Source organism: Pseudophryne corroboree, chromosome 2 (genome assembly GCF_028390025.1).
Source record: "Pseudophryne corroboree isolate aPseCor3 chromosome 2, aPseCor3.hap2, whole genome shotgun sequence".
Lineage (NCBI taxonomy): Eukaryota > Metazoa > Chordata > Amphibia > Anura > Myobatrachidae > Pseudophryne > Pseudophryne corroboree.
In genome coordinates this window covers 788,183,899-788,197,983 of record NC_086445.1, presented here as the reverse complement: position 1 = coordinate 788,197,983, position 14,085 = coordinate 788,183,899, and the positions used below count along the sequence as shown (strand labels likewise).

At 41.5% G+C, this 14,085-nt stretch overlaps 1 protein-coding gene across 9 annotated transcripts in view; it reads left to right on the top strand.

The window, feature by feature from the left end:
- Nucleotides 1-14,085, top strand: part of MID1 (midline 1) — a 717,600-nt gene that overhangs the window by 466,129 nt on the left and 237,386 nt on the right. Inside the window, exon 1 of one of the 9 annotated variants that reach the window (XM_063955552.1) lies at nucleotides 5,890-6,347. The exons of the other annotated variants lie outside the window; for them this stretch is intronic. The gene's annotated coding sequence lies outside the window, so the exon portion shown is untranslated. Of the gene's footprint in view, nucleotides 1-5,889; nucleotides 6,348-14,085 lie in introns of those variants that run through there. 9 annotated transcript variants of the gene reach the window in all.

Genomic DNA, 14,085 nt, shown 5'->3' with positions numbered 1-14,085 from the left:
CATGATCCGGTTGGATGTACTGTTTCAGTTTTGTGATAAAAGTTCCCTCAGTAGAAGAACCTAGATCAGTGATGGGGTGCATTTGGCACTCCAGCTGTTGTTGAATTACACATCCCAGCATGCCTTGCTACAGTTTTGCTATTTGGCCATACTAAAATTGTAGCAGGGCATGCTGGGATGTGTAGTTCAGCAACAGCTGGAGTGTCAAAGGTTCCCCATCACTGACCTAGATACTCTTTCTGAGCTCTGCACCAATGGTTCTGTTCCCAAATTATTCTTCACTTTAGTAAGCGAGGAGGTGTTTTATACAGCACCTGGTTAGGTTAGTTGTACATGTATAATTTAATATTTAGCTGCAAAAGTTGTAAATGTCTCTGTTTGCCACAGTTATAGGTTCCAACTAGCTCAGAGGTTCCCAAACGCAGTCCTCAAGGCACCCCAACGGTCCTGGTTTTAAATGTATTCATGCTTGGCCACAGGTGACTTAATTAGCACTCGGACTTTAGTCAATTTGATTTAACCATCTGTGCTGAGCCATGGATATACCTAAATCCTGGACTATTGGGGTGCCTTGAGGACCGCGTTTGGGAACCTCTGAACTACCTCCTGTATTGTCATATATGTATTGTCATTTAATTTTTTTTAAACAAATGCAAATTTAAAACTGGGCACTTCTAGAATACATCTTGCCCGCAACCATAACCAAACACAATGATGTCACCAAGTGTGCAATAGCATTTGTATTCATTATTATTGCACCAAAGTGCAACATAACAGTATAATAGTGTTACAGACATTTTCTAATTCATTTTTAGATATGTGTTCCTTAAATTATCTGTACCAATAAGATTATATAAGGGAACACAGTCAGGTCCATAAATACTGGGACATCGACACAATTCTCATATTTTGGGCTTGCTTCACTGATAGTGGCAGCTCTCTGGATCTCATATTTAGAGTCGACAGCAACAGATTCCAAATGCAAATGTCACACCTGGAATCTACTCTAGACCTTTTACCTGCTTAATTGATGATGAAATAACGAGGGAATAACCCAGTCCTGACCATGAAATAGCTTTTGAGTCAATTGTCCCATTACTTTTGGTCCTTTAAAAAGTAGGAGGCACATATAGAAACCGTTGTAATTCCTGCACCGTTCACCTGATTTGGATGTAAATACCCTCAAATTAAAACGGAAAGTCTACAGTTAAAGCACATCTCCTCATTTAAAATCCATTTTGGTGGTGTATAGAGCCCAAAATATGAGAATTGTGTCGATGTCCCAATATTTATGGACCTGACTGTATGTGTGAAATTGTATATTTTTACCATTTCACTGTAAGCAGAGTCTGTAATACATCATGTAGCTTTAATAAGGAAAGGTGGGGACACTACTTACAAGGAGGCTAATTAACAGTTAATTGAACCTTTGACAACAGCAGCACTTGGAAGGAAACATCTTATTAGTGTCAATGGGATTACGTAGTCTGTTTAGGGTTCCAAACAGGAAATGTAGAATAAATCTGCTCGAGACTTTTAAAGAATTTCTTAATGGGTGTGATTTCTCCCACCTTTTCCTTCCTTTATTATAGTGTCAAAAAAAGCAATTAAATGAAACCAAAATATAGCCCGTTATAGCTTATAACATGTGCTGGTGCCAGTTTCATGGCTGTAAATTGGAGAATTATCAAGTAGGCAGCGCACAACTTATCTTTCAGTATATATACTCCTTCAAGATCTGACCATGATCTAATAAACAATTCAGTGATCTGCTTATAACTATGGCATGACAGGTTTTGGGCTTGTTCCTCCAGCACGGCCTGATGTGTAGCCGCACACATTACAGCTTAAAATGGTAGCCAAACTTTGCTAGTTTTCCTGTGCACCTCTATGGGGTGCTTAAGAATATTAGCGCTGTTACAGGGCAAAAAGAGCCTTCATCCGACTGTTCCAGAGGCACTTCATGGCCATCGCGCTGAAATGGATTCCTGCCTATGAATGCAGTCCTGCTTATTGGATTTAAAAAACACGTGAAACGTGCTTTGAAATCGTATATATTTATGCTCCAGTTGCTTTAGACGCACAAGACAGTACCCACCTGTTACCCCTCTGTGTTAAGTTTGTTGCATGGCGAGATATACCTGTAACGCACCTCTGGAATATATATTTGTCAAATGCTGTATCGGATGGATGCAGCATTTTGTGCCATGATTCTTCTGGCAAATACTGTTGCTTCCTGGTAAGTGTAGAGCAACAGACCGTGGGCAGCTATATAATGGACTGTGAGTATGAACTTGAGTAGCCCTAGTAGTGCCAGCCATAAACCATGAGGTCTACTGTGGCCTCTGCCAAGCTTTCATTCTGAGATGTGTTAAGTGTTTTCCCTGCCTTTCCAACTCTGTGCCTTTTCAGAAGCTGAACTACAACTGGCACCAGAAGAGCATGGGGCGGGAGGGCTGCCATTAATGACCAGCTGGAGAGTGACACGCTGCTTTACTTTAATAGAAATGCTTCCTACATGTAACAACTTGGATTTTTTGTTTATTTTTGCTGCAATATAACCCCTGCTAAGAGGACACAGTTTTTATTGCTTCCTGTCCTTTATGGCCATTATTGCAAGGAAATGTATTTCAAAGTTTATTTTCATAACTAATTTTATAGAAATCAATCTCCTTATTCATTTAATCTTTGTTCCATTTTTTTTTTTTTGTCAAAGGTAAATGTGAGAATGTTTTCCACCGATAATCTGCCCTGGATTAGCCTGGGTAATGTCAGATGCTCCCATGGGCTGCATTTTCCCCATTTAGAGATGCACCAGTGTCAGGGAGTGGGTGGGTAATGGAGCATGCTATTCCTCATACGACATATCTCCTAAATGCTGGATGCAGCTATAATGCTTTTGTGACAGGAATGGCATTTTTCACTTAGTAGTAAGGATACAATAGTATGAGCACCATTTGATGCTATATAATGAATCATTCATGAGCACCAGTGGTACTGTATCACCCACTGGCAGATTGTCGTGCATTTGCCGGATACTGGGGCAGATGGGTAAAGCCTGATAAAGAGTGGAGAAGTTGCCCATATCAACTTTTCCACTGTTTTGAAGTCTTGATACATCTCCCGCACTATCTCTGACTGTTACCAAGCAGTATGTTTTGCACAATGCGTGGCAACACCACAATTTCATATTTTGTGCTGTATACTGTTTCTTTAATCGTCTCCGTCCAGTTATGTAAATATAAGGTAATGTGATGTGTTAAACTCACCCACATTTATTCATGTATTATCCTTATACTATAGTCAGTGGATAGTGGATACAAGCAAGTGGTTTTGGCTAGGCCGACCAATGCCTGCCTAGTATAACTGCCGTCAGGCTACACTGACAGAACGTGAAATAGTGCATAGCAGAGGGTTGTAGGGATATGCCAGGGCTTGTACAGTACTCAGAGGAAGGTTATTCAGCGAGATTGGTTTAGGAACAACATTACGCGCATGTCAATATCTACTGGAGATAAAAGTACAAACGGAATATTTCTGAATGTCACTCAGCTGCCGTGTTTGCCTCTTTCTCTATGTAATGAATGAATCTGTTGTTTATTTTAGCAGCTGGGAAACTAGATATATAACTAATTGAGACATTCAGTTACGATATAGAACATAGTCTATAGCTAGGCTTACTGTACATCCCTTTAAACCAGGACACTCATGAATGAAACAGGTTCTGTGGCTGATTAAAACCATGCTAAATTCAGGCATCCCAACTGTCAGAATCCTAATGTTGTACCCAGCCCTGTGGTACATGTAACCCCCAGGGTTACAGGATAGATACATTTGTAAAATGTAAGCAGGAAGGAGAGGGATAATGTGGAAAGGAAAAAGTTGATAATTCCTGAATTATACAATGCACTGTAACAAAGTGCAGCCACATTTAGACAATGCTGGACCAGGCACCTTGCTCATTGCTGTGACCTATTTATGCAGTGCAGCACTGCCATACACTGGTTATATAGATGTTCCCATAGCTATGCCTAATGTCCTTCCAGCTGTGAGACAATTTTTTAAACTTCCTGATCTCTGAATCATGAAAAATACATCCTTGCTCCAGCTGCCAAACATTAACTAAATACACTGTATGTCCCATGAAAGATTAGTCTCATTGTTCAAGCAAGTCAGAAACTATCTATGTTCACTGAAAGCAGGCAAAAGGTCTGTGAAGTGGTGTGTGAACTGTTTAATCAAGTAGGACTAGAGAAAGAGCCTCATTCAGACATTCGGGGAGCTCTTAGCCATGCTAGCTAGCAGAGCGCAAAGCTCTTGATTTGCATTTGGGAAACATGGATTTCAGGTCTATCCACTTGAAAAGGGGTGTGTGCGACCATTACTCTCATGAATTCAAGTTCCTGTAAGGCTTACATTCTTGACCACTTACAGAAAACGTATCCCACAAGGGAGGTTATCCAGCTTTCCAACATTAAACTTCATTTGGAAAAATAAGCAAGTGCGGTTATAAACATGATTATGCCTCAGGGAAAATGCTGTTCTAATACAGTATGATTTGATTCAGATGCTAGAGTTATGTTCTGGTAAATATAGACTAAGGGACCAAGTATCAACTGTAGTGCTTTGCTGCAGACATCCCAGCATAAAGTTACAGATATTTCAGCTGCTATCTTGGGGTCATTTACTATAGGCAAGAAAATGTGTGTTTTACGCTGTGCTGTAATGTCATTGTGTGCATTTGTGTGATTGGTGTTTGTGTGTGTGATTTGTGCGATGCTGTAGCACCTGTACAAGTTTTGTCATGATTAAGGTTTTTTTTTTTAAATATTCTTTTCAATAATTAACTAAATGTAAATAATTCGCTTTCTGTCATTTATTCCTTCCATTGTTTTTTGTATTTTTTTATGGCTTAATGTGTTAGTTGACATTCACACATACATGTAAAAAACACCCCCTCACCACCACCATTACTATACCCAGCCGTGTTTTGTGACCTACCTTCCCTGCATGAGCGACTCTGTGACATGCCAGCCATTCTTGGACATCCTATTTTTCTTCGCAGCACAAAAATACAAGCTTTTCTTTTTCTGGCTCTGATAGTATGGTACAGTAATGACATTGGCTGGCAGTGCCAACACTTTCCTCAGACATATCGCCCCTCTCATGAAAAGGGCATTGTGCTATAACATTTGAACCAGACTTTTCTGTTTCATATTCATTGACAGCATAAGACTGCTCTCTCTGGCTTCATTGTACACACTTGTATGGACCACATATCCTCTTTCACTGAACTAAACTTGTTAATGTGATGCAGAAAGAGAATTAAGAATTGAGATCAGTCAGCAATGAAAGGTTACTTAAAGGACCTGGTAAAATAAGTGTCACTCAACTTTTGTAAACTTGTCCTAAGAAGAAACTTTATACAGTGTGTGTGTGTGAAATCACTGTCTCCTCGTAATTAATTCTACCCATTGTATGTTGATAAGTAAAAGTGTGAATAACATGAATATAACAGAAAAATCGCCCTCTTAATACCACCGTTATCGTCAGTTTATTTATTCAAATTACTATGTAAGCATAGCAGGTTATTTTGCACATGGAGCTTATTTTTTATTAATATGAGGTATGTGTGCGAGTAGCTGCCAAATATGAGGTATGTGTGTGAGTAGCTGCCATCCGACTTTCTGTGCTGAGGAAAAATAAAGCTTTTATATTCAAATCCATGATATGTGTTGTCTACGCTTCCTTATGTTGCACCTGCATTGCATTTGTTACATTAGCAGTGACGGCATTTTATTACTGTGGGATTTGTTTTATTAGCTGTGTATATGGACATCGGTAGGTCCTGTATTGCTCAACATGTGAAGTATTCTGCCAGTGGCAGGTCAGCTTTCTGCTACATTCATGGGAACTAATGAGTTTCATTCAGCTGTGGATTAATTACAGAGAAAGCTGAGCTTATCCTGCTTTCCACATCTCCATTACCAGTTCTTGCCTCTAAACAGGTTAGGGATGCTGTAGTGAAAGAAGCTTATCCTGTGCTGCCTTTCATTCAGCTGTAGCAGAAATCTGAGTGTAAAAGTCTCTGTATCTGTAGCTGGAGCGAGGCTGCTAGGAGAACTTTTGGCGGAGGTGATTGGGTGGAGCTGGCTTTCCTGGCATTGTAACACAGATTTTCCTGTTGTGATCCAATGTCAGCCGTCTCACATTAACTATCCCAGATCAGCGAAAGGATTTGTAACGTCTCAGTAGAGGCTACCATCAGGACCCCTGACCTGTCAGCCCATGGTTGGCTCCTTTCTTGCACAATGCTGCAGTTAAAAGAAGCATGGCGAGGTCCACTGGTGAGTAGTCAAACTGATTTGTAGACATGAAAGGGCTTTCTCAGATATCAGATGCTGTGTCACGTAAAGCATGGGCGATCTAAGGCTCTACTGTAATTACAGCACATACTTTGATTTGGAAGGTTAGGTTCTTGTCAGGTTGATTTGAATTACAGCACAGTGCCTGACAGGTTGAGCAGGAGGCTGCAGCAGGTGGCAGGCGTCTGAATCCTGTAAGGCCAGACAAGGTAGATAGGAATGCCACCTTTATTTTGTTCTGCTATTTCATTTCTGTATAGATTAACGCTGACATAGCACCTGCCTCACAGAGGTGGAGGCAATGTTGATTGCAAATGCAGTGGAGCAATGTTTTGCTACTGCGCATGTGCGGCGATGGCTACTTCTCAGAGGATTTCTTCTCATAGGTAGTGAAAAGTAGTGAGTGTTTGAGGGAGGTGGCGAGGGGCTAAAAGAAAGCAGGTGTGTCCGACCGTTAACTGGGAGTGCCTTAGTGTTGCACTGCAAATTCAGACGCAGTCGAGAGGGCTTCTGGCGTCTTATATGAGAGACACGTTCTGAGGTAGCATAGCCCAAGTCAGTAGTATATTTTCACAAATCCATTACAGCTGAAATCATTGCTGCAATTGCAACTGCCTGCACTATATGTTCGTACGTATTTACATACACATTTACATATACCTGTGTATGGGAAATTGGGAATGTAAAAAATAATTACAAATATATATATATATATATATATATACACACACTGTATATATTTCATTGTAACGTGTCTTAATATTTTTAAATATTAATTATTGTTAAATAAGTGCATGACATTTTAATACAATCCCTTATTTTACCAACTCACACAATGATAGTGTTGGTTAAGATAAACAGTTCATTATAACCATTGTGTTCTAATTTAGTTGGAACTGTTGCTATTACTGTCTGTAGAGCTTTAGCTGACTAATAACAGAATGAAATAAATTCCACCGATGTTAACAAGTAGACAGCTTGCTATTCACTTGTCATGTGACCTTATGGTGTTAATGATTTTATTCACAGTTTTTAAACAGATGTGTGAAAGATTCTTGGAGTATCCGCTAATTTTACATAACCAGATTAGGGGTGATACCTCTATGTATACACATCGCTGTGGGGTCTAGAACAAAGCAAATGTGCAGTTCACAGGCCAAATAAACTTCACCAGCTGTAGCTGAGGAAAATGTCTTTGTTTAAATAAAGCCCATTGAAATTGTTAGGATTTATTTTTGTTTGAAATTGTGATGCAGATTTAGGCCAAAATGGCACCAATCTCCTTTTTGGGACAGCTGTGTTTATATTTACCTAGATAATTGTGGACTGAATTAAAATTATTCAGTGACCGGAGAGTTGTTATTCCTTTGGTTACTTTGACATTATGGTAGGATCAAGTTGCAAATGATTTACACAACATTTTTGCTATTATATTTTTTATTTAATTTTTAATGTCCTGACAGCCTTTTTTCTGCTTTCTCTCCACCCTTCAAATTATGGGCTTAATTCATGTTTGTACGCAATGGACGATTATCACGCAATGGCGTATTTATTGCCAGACTGTACATGTGCTGCGATCACAATGAGCATGTGCAGAGGTGCCGCTGCGATCTCGCTCGCAATGAGGATTTCATGGAAAAGTGACAAGAAATGACCGTTTGGAGGTGTTAACGGGAAGTTTATGGGGAGTGGTTGGGCAAATGCAGGCGTGGCATAGCCATTTTTGGGGCACAGCTGTGAGCTTGTACATGCAAACACATGGCACCTGCGTCCAGTAGCGGATCTTGCCACGGGCAAGCAGGACTTTTGCCCGGGGTGCCGCCTTTCCGGAGGGCGCCGCACCATGGCAAGATCCGCTGCTGCTGTGGTGCCTGCCGCTGCCCGCTGTCCGCTGTGAAGGGAAACTAGACGCTAGGCATCTAGTTTCCCTTCGTGGGCTGCCCGCTGTGAAGGGAAACTAGCTTCCTGGAGAGGACCTTCACTGTAATGATGTGCGGTGCGCGTTGACGTCATCGCGCACCGCACAGCAAAGGTCCTCTCCACGAAGGGAACTAGACGCTTAGCGTATAGTTTTCCTTCGTGGAGAGGACCTTTGCTGTGCGGTGCGCGATGACGTCATCGCGCACCGCACATCCTACTACAGTACAGGGGGCGTAACTGACCACGCCCCCTGTATGAAGCCACGCCCCCTAATGCCGCCCTGGTCGCCAGAAGCCCCGGAACCGGCCCTGCCTGCGTCGCTGCTGCTCTGTCCATTCTGCATAGCCATAGACCAACCCTTGGCCCAGATGTTCTTCGTGTTTGCGTATAGGCAATAAATGTGTACGCAATTCTGAAAGAGTTTGTGATGGCTGCGGTGGGAATCTCTTTTCATTTCAGGGCAGTAGCTTCACTTGCTAACATTAGCAGTTTCGTAGCCTAGAAAATCGCAATTGCACATAATCATGAATTAGGTCCTATCTATATAATTATGGAGGTTATTCAGGATTGTTAGCAAACTAAAAAAAGCACACTAATGGGCAAAACCAAGTTGTATTGCAGGTCGGGCAGATGTAACATGTGCAGAGAGAGGTTTGGATGGGGTGTGTTCAAACTGAAATCTAAATTGCAGGGTAGAAATAAAGCAGCCAGTATTTACCATGCACAGAAACAATATAAATCTCTCTGCACATGTTACATCAGCCCCACCTGCAGTGCAACATGGTTTTGCCCATTAGTGTGCTTTTCCAGTTTGCTAACAAACCCGAATAAGGCTCTATGGGGGTTATTCAGAGTTGTTAGCAAACCAAAAAAGTTAGCAATTGGGCAAACCATGTTGCACTGTTGGTGGGGCAGATGTAACGTGCAGCAAGAGTTAAGGGCCCTACACCCTGAGATTTGAACGATGAACAATATGAACAATGAACGATTTTTCAGTAACAATTTTTTGCATTCACACTGAACAATTTGTATGAATGATTTGACAATGCAAACATTGATATCGTCCAAATTGGCTTGCAATGATAAATTATGATAGACCAACGATGATGACTACGGGGAGGAGCATCATTCATCGTCGGTGCCTCGACACTGAATGATATGAATGATATGAATGATATATCGTTAATTGAACAATATCATCCATATCGTTCTTAAATATCTACCAGTGTGTAGGGCCCATGAGATTTGGGTGGGGTGTGTTCAAACTTAAATCTAAATTGCCGTGTAAAAATTAAGCAGGCAGTATTTACCCTGCACAGAAACAATATAACCCACCTAAATCTAACTCTCTCAGCACGTTACTTCTGAAAAAAAATACTGCTTGGTAAATCTCTACTGATAATATTGCCTGAAGCTGATAATTAAGATGTGTGCACTATTGATTGGACCTCCTATTTTGGATCTGTGTCATCATGTTCCCTCACCCCCACTGCCCAACAACCCAATTTACGTTAATGCACTGCACTGGGCAGAGCCATGAAATGATTCACATAAAATTGCACTATAAGCATCCCGCCCACTCAAGCAAAAAGTGAAGCTGGATCTGGGAGTCTGATTTATTCTGTGGCCAGTCTGGGGGAACTCCCCAAAAATTCTCCCAGACATTCCTGGAGAGTAGACAAGTGTGACTTGTACATTGTACGCTGAAGCATGGCTTGTTATTTTTATATTTTTTCCTCAAAAAATCTGTTCACATTATTTTTATACTAAAACCCATCGAAAGCGGAGAAGCCCATGCAGTGAAACTTTTCTTTTATGTTATTTTGGGTCATTTTACCAAGCTTCAAACTATTCTTTAATGCTTTCAACATTTTTTTTTTTGTTCATTTTTTTCCCTCTTCTCTTTGTGTTACAGTGTTGGTAGTAAAGGTCTTTGGGTGATGAATCAAACTATATTTAGCTCTCCTGTCTCTGAGAACTTTCGTATGTTCTGTGAGTAGCCTTGTGGTATAAAAACATGAGATCTATCTAACAGGAGATCCTACCTCTTTGTGCTCAGCCCATCTTTTTGAAGTTTTTTCACTTATAAGCACAGTGTTTTATCTCCAATTGTTTTTGGTTCTGTAAATATTTTAAGGGTTACTACAAAAATACAACTTCTAACGTAAATCTGTCAGATTTTCCACTAAAATTCAGACTTCTGTTTGACATTTAAGGGGGGGTATGCACGGGGAGGTGTGTGCTGAGCGATCTATCACAGAACGCTCAGCACACATCTCTCCCCCCCCCCCCCCAGCTCAGCACTTGGGGGGACCGCTCACTTCACACAGCGGGGAAGTGAGCGACCTGATTAGATTGTGCGATAGCGTCGTTCGGGGCCACGCATTGCTATCGCTATGGGGCATACACACGGAGCGATGTATGCTTCTTTTCTAAGCAATCTAGTCAGTGCTTAGAATTGAAGCAAAAATCGCTACGTGTGTATGCCCTTTAGATATCAAAATGAGTAGGAATAGGTTTCTATAACAATTGTACTGTATTTGGCATCTAAACAGAAGTCAGGGTGTACTTAAAATGCTTTGTAGATTGTAATTGTCTCGTCAAATGGGTATGCCAGCTGAAAAAAAATACATTATTTGCCTACACATAGATGAGGCAGCCATTTTTTGGTCTCAATCAATGCCTCTGTCTACACACAATTGATTGTTAATTTTATTGTCCAAATCAATGTATGTAATATAAATAAATATGTATGATTTTTATTTATTTAAACAATTCAGTCTGTACTTTTCTTAGTCTGAGGTTTAATTGAAATATTGAATGGGATCCGAGCCCTTTCCATTTAGGGATCTAAGGGCCTAATTCAACATGGATCACTATTCAGAGAAATTGCAAATCGAGCGATTATCTAATGACTGCGCATGCATAGCATCCGCATTGAGCACCTGCGAGGGGTAATAGCGTACAGATCGTAATAGCAAGGTAGTCACTGTTTAAGTGACAGGAAGCTGGCATCTCTGGGCAGAAACCTGCTGTTTTCTGAGTGTGTCAGAAAAAACGCAGGCGTTTTTGGGGAGGGTCTCTGACATCAGCGCAGACCACTTCCAGGCCGTCTCAGTTGCAGATTAAGGCAGCCACAGACCTACTCAGACCTACTCACATTTGCTCAGATAGCAGAGTTTCTTTGATGTTCCGGGAACTGCATATGCATCTGCGAGTGGATAGCAAGTTTGCACGGGGCGTTTTTTCTTCCTGTCGGGGTAGCGCCTTTCTACTCGCAGACAATTGCAATTTCTCTGAACAGCAATCCATGCTGAATTAGGCCATAAGTCCCATCAGTTTGTGGTTTAGCTGCGTTAAAGAAGTAATGAGGAGTCCAGAACTTCTAGTTTATGTGGAATAAAAGCAAAATCCTTTCTGGTGCGGGTTCGACCAAATGTCATACTTATACATTGTCTATATGATTGTTGTTTAGACACTGGCATAAACTGTCTGAAGAAGTGGGCAGTGCATCCATGAAATGAGTAACAGGTTTATGCAAGCTCTCTGTATGATGTGTGGGATGGTCTTCTATATATAACGGTGAAATTGAACCACTACTGATCCTTCATTTGGTGCAACCTAAGCCACAAAATAGTTTGCTTTTACTCTAAAGTTAAAGTTTGTCATGTTCCAAAAACTGGCCACAGTAGTGCAAGGTTATGTCCAGTCATTCGGTAGCCATGCTTTCACTACAGGCAGCCAAATACTGCCACATGCATCAATAAGTGAACATTTTTAGGATCTAACAGATCATGAATTTACTGCATTTTTTAATATATGCAATGGGTTTTGCCAGCTGTAACATATGCTTTTTTAGAAATGTTCATAAAAACTATTAGACATAGGTTGTCCAATACAGAGTACATAAAGTACTTGCATTCATTATTCAAAATGTGAGTTGGAATGAAAAATCAGTCATATGGCGGTATCCTATTACATGCGGTTATTTACCGCATGGGAATAACCAGTTTTTTAGTCCGATAATACTATTGGGCTATCCACATACAGCCTGTTTGTACCGTGCGGTAAATCACTCGTTATCTATTATTGGGTGATGACACATGGTATCCGTGATAAGTTTGCGGAACCAGGTGTTACCATCCGAAAATGGGTCTCCTGGTGCTGGTTATCCAGAATTCTGCACGCTAAGCCAAATCCCTGATAAGTTCCGGGCTATGGGGCTAATCAGATAGCCCCGGGGGTATCCATTATCTGCTCTAATTCAACACAGCTAATAGTCTAACGCCCATAGCCTCACATAAAGACCTCCCAGTAGCTCAGTTTTCATTGTGGTAAAACATTTGCTTAAAGCAGCAATACCACAAATATTATTTGCTCTCTTTAAATATCAAGCTAAGTAAGTTTTTAACCATGCACGTTGAAGTCTTTTTCTAAGCTGTTCTTCTACAATATAATTTTCTCTTTACAAAATCACTGTGGAGGGCAAAGCAATGTGGCTGCCATACAGTCTGTTATGCTCAAAAATCCCCAGCATGTCATGTGAAGTTAGAGAAGAGAGAACAAAACATAGAGCTCAGAGAGACATGTAAAGCCTCGCTGCTCACTGTATAATGTGACGTGACTGTGGTTGTCATGTTAGTCCATGTATTTTTTCTTTTAACAACAAGGATTACTTATTTTAATTGCTGTTGACAAAAATAAGAATTTACTTACCGATAATTCTATTTCTCGTAGTCCGTAGTGGATGCTGGGAACTCCGTAAGGACCATGGGGAATAGCGGCTCCGCAGGAGACTGGGCACATCTAAAGAAAGCTTTAGGACTATCTGGTGTGCACTGGCTCCTCCCCCTATGACCCTCCTCCCCCTATGACCCTCCTCCAAGCCTCAGTTAGGATACTGTGCCCGGACGAGCGTACACAATAAGGAAGGATTTTGAATCCCGGGTAAGACTCATACCAGCCACACCAATCACACCGTACAACTTGTGATATGAAACCCAGTTAACAGCATGATAACAGAGGAGCCTCTGAATAGATGGCTCACAACAAGAACCCGATTAGTTAACAATAACTATGTACAAGTATTGCAGACAATCCGCACTTGGGATGGGCGCCCAGCATCCACTACGGACTACGAGAAATAGAATTATCGGTAAGTAAATTCTTATTTTCTCTGACGTCCTAGTGGATGCTGGGAACTCCGTAAGGACCATGGGGATTATACCAAAGCTCCCAAACGGGCGGGAGAGTGCGGATGACTCTGCAGCACCGAATGAGAGAACTCCAGGTCCTCCTCAGCCAGGGTATCAAATTCATAGAATTTTGCAAACGTGTTTGCCCCTGACCAAGTAGCTGCTCGGCAAAGTTGTAAAGCCGAGACCCCTCGGGCAGCCGCCCAAGATGAGCCCACCGTCCTTGTGGAATGGGCTTTTATTGATTTAGGCTGCGGTAATCCTACCGCAGAATGCGCCAGCTGAATAGTGCTACAAATCCAGCGCGCAATAGACTGCTTAGAAGCAGGAGCACCCAGCTTGTTGGGTGCCATCAGGATAAACAGCGAGTCAGTTTTCCTGACTCCAGCAGTCCTGGAAAAATAAAATTTTCAGGGCCCTGACTACGTCCAGCAACTTGGAATCCTCCAAGTCCCCAGTAGCCGCAGGCACCACAATAGGTTGGTTCAAGTGAAAACCTGAGACCACCTTCGGGAGAAACTGAGGACGAGTCCTCAACTCTGCCCTATCCATATAGAAAATCAGATAAGGCCTTTTACATGACAAAGCCGCCAATTCTGACACGC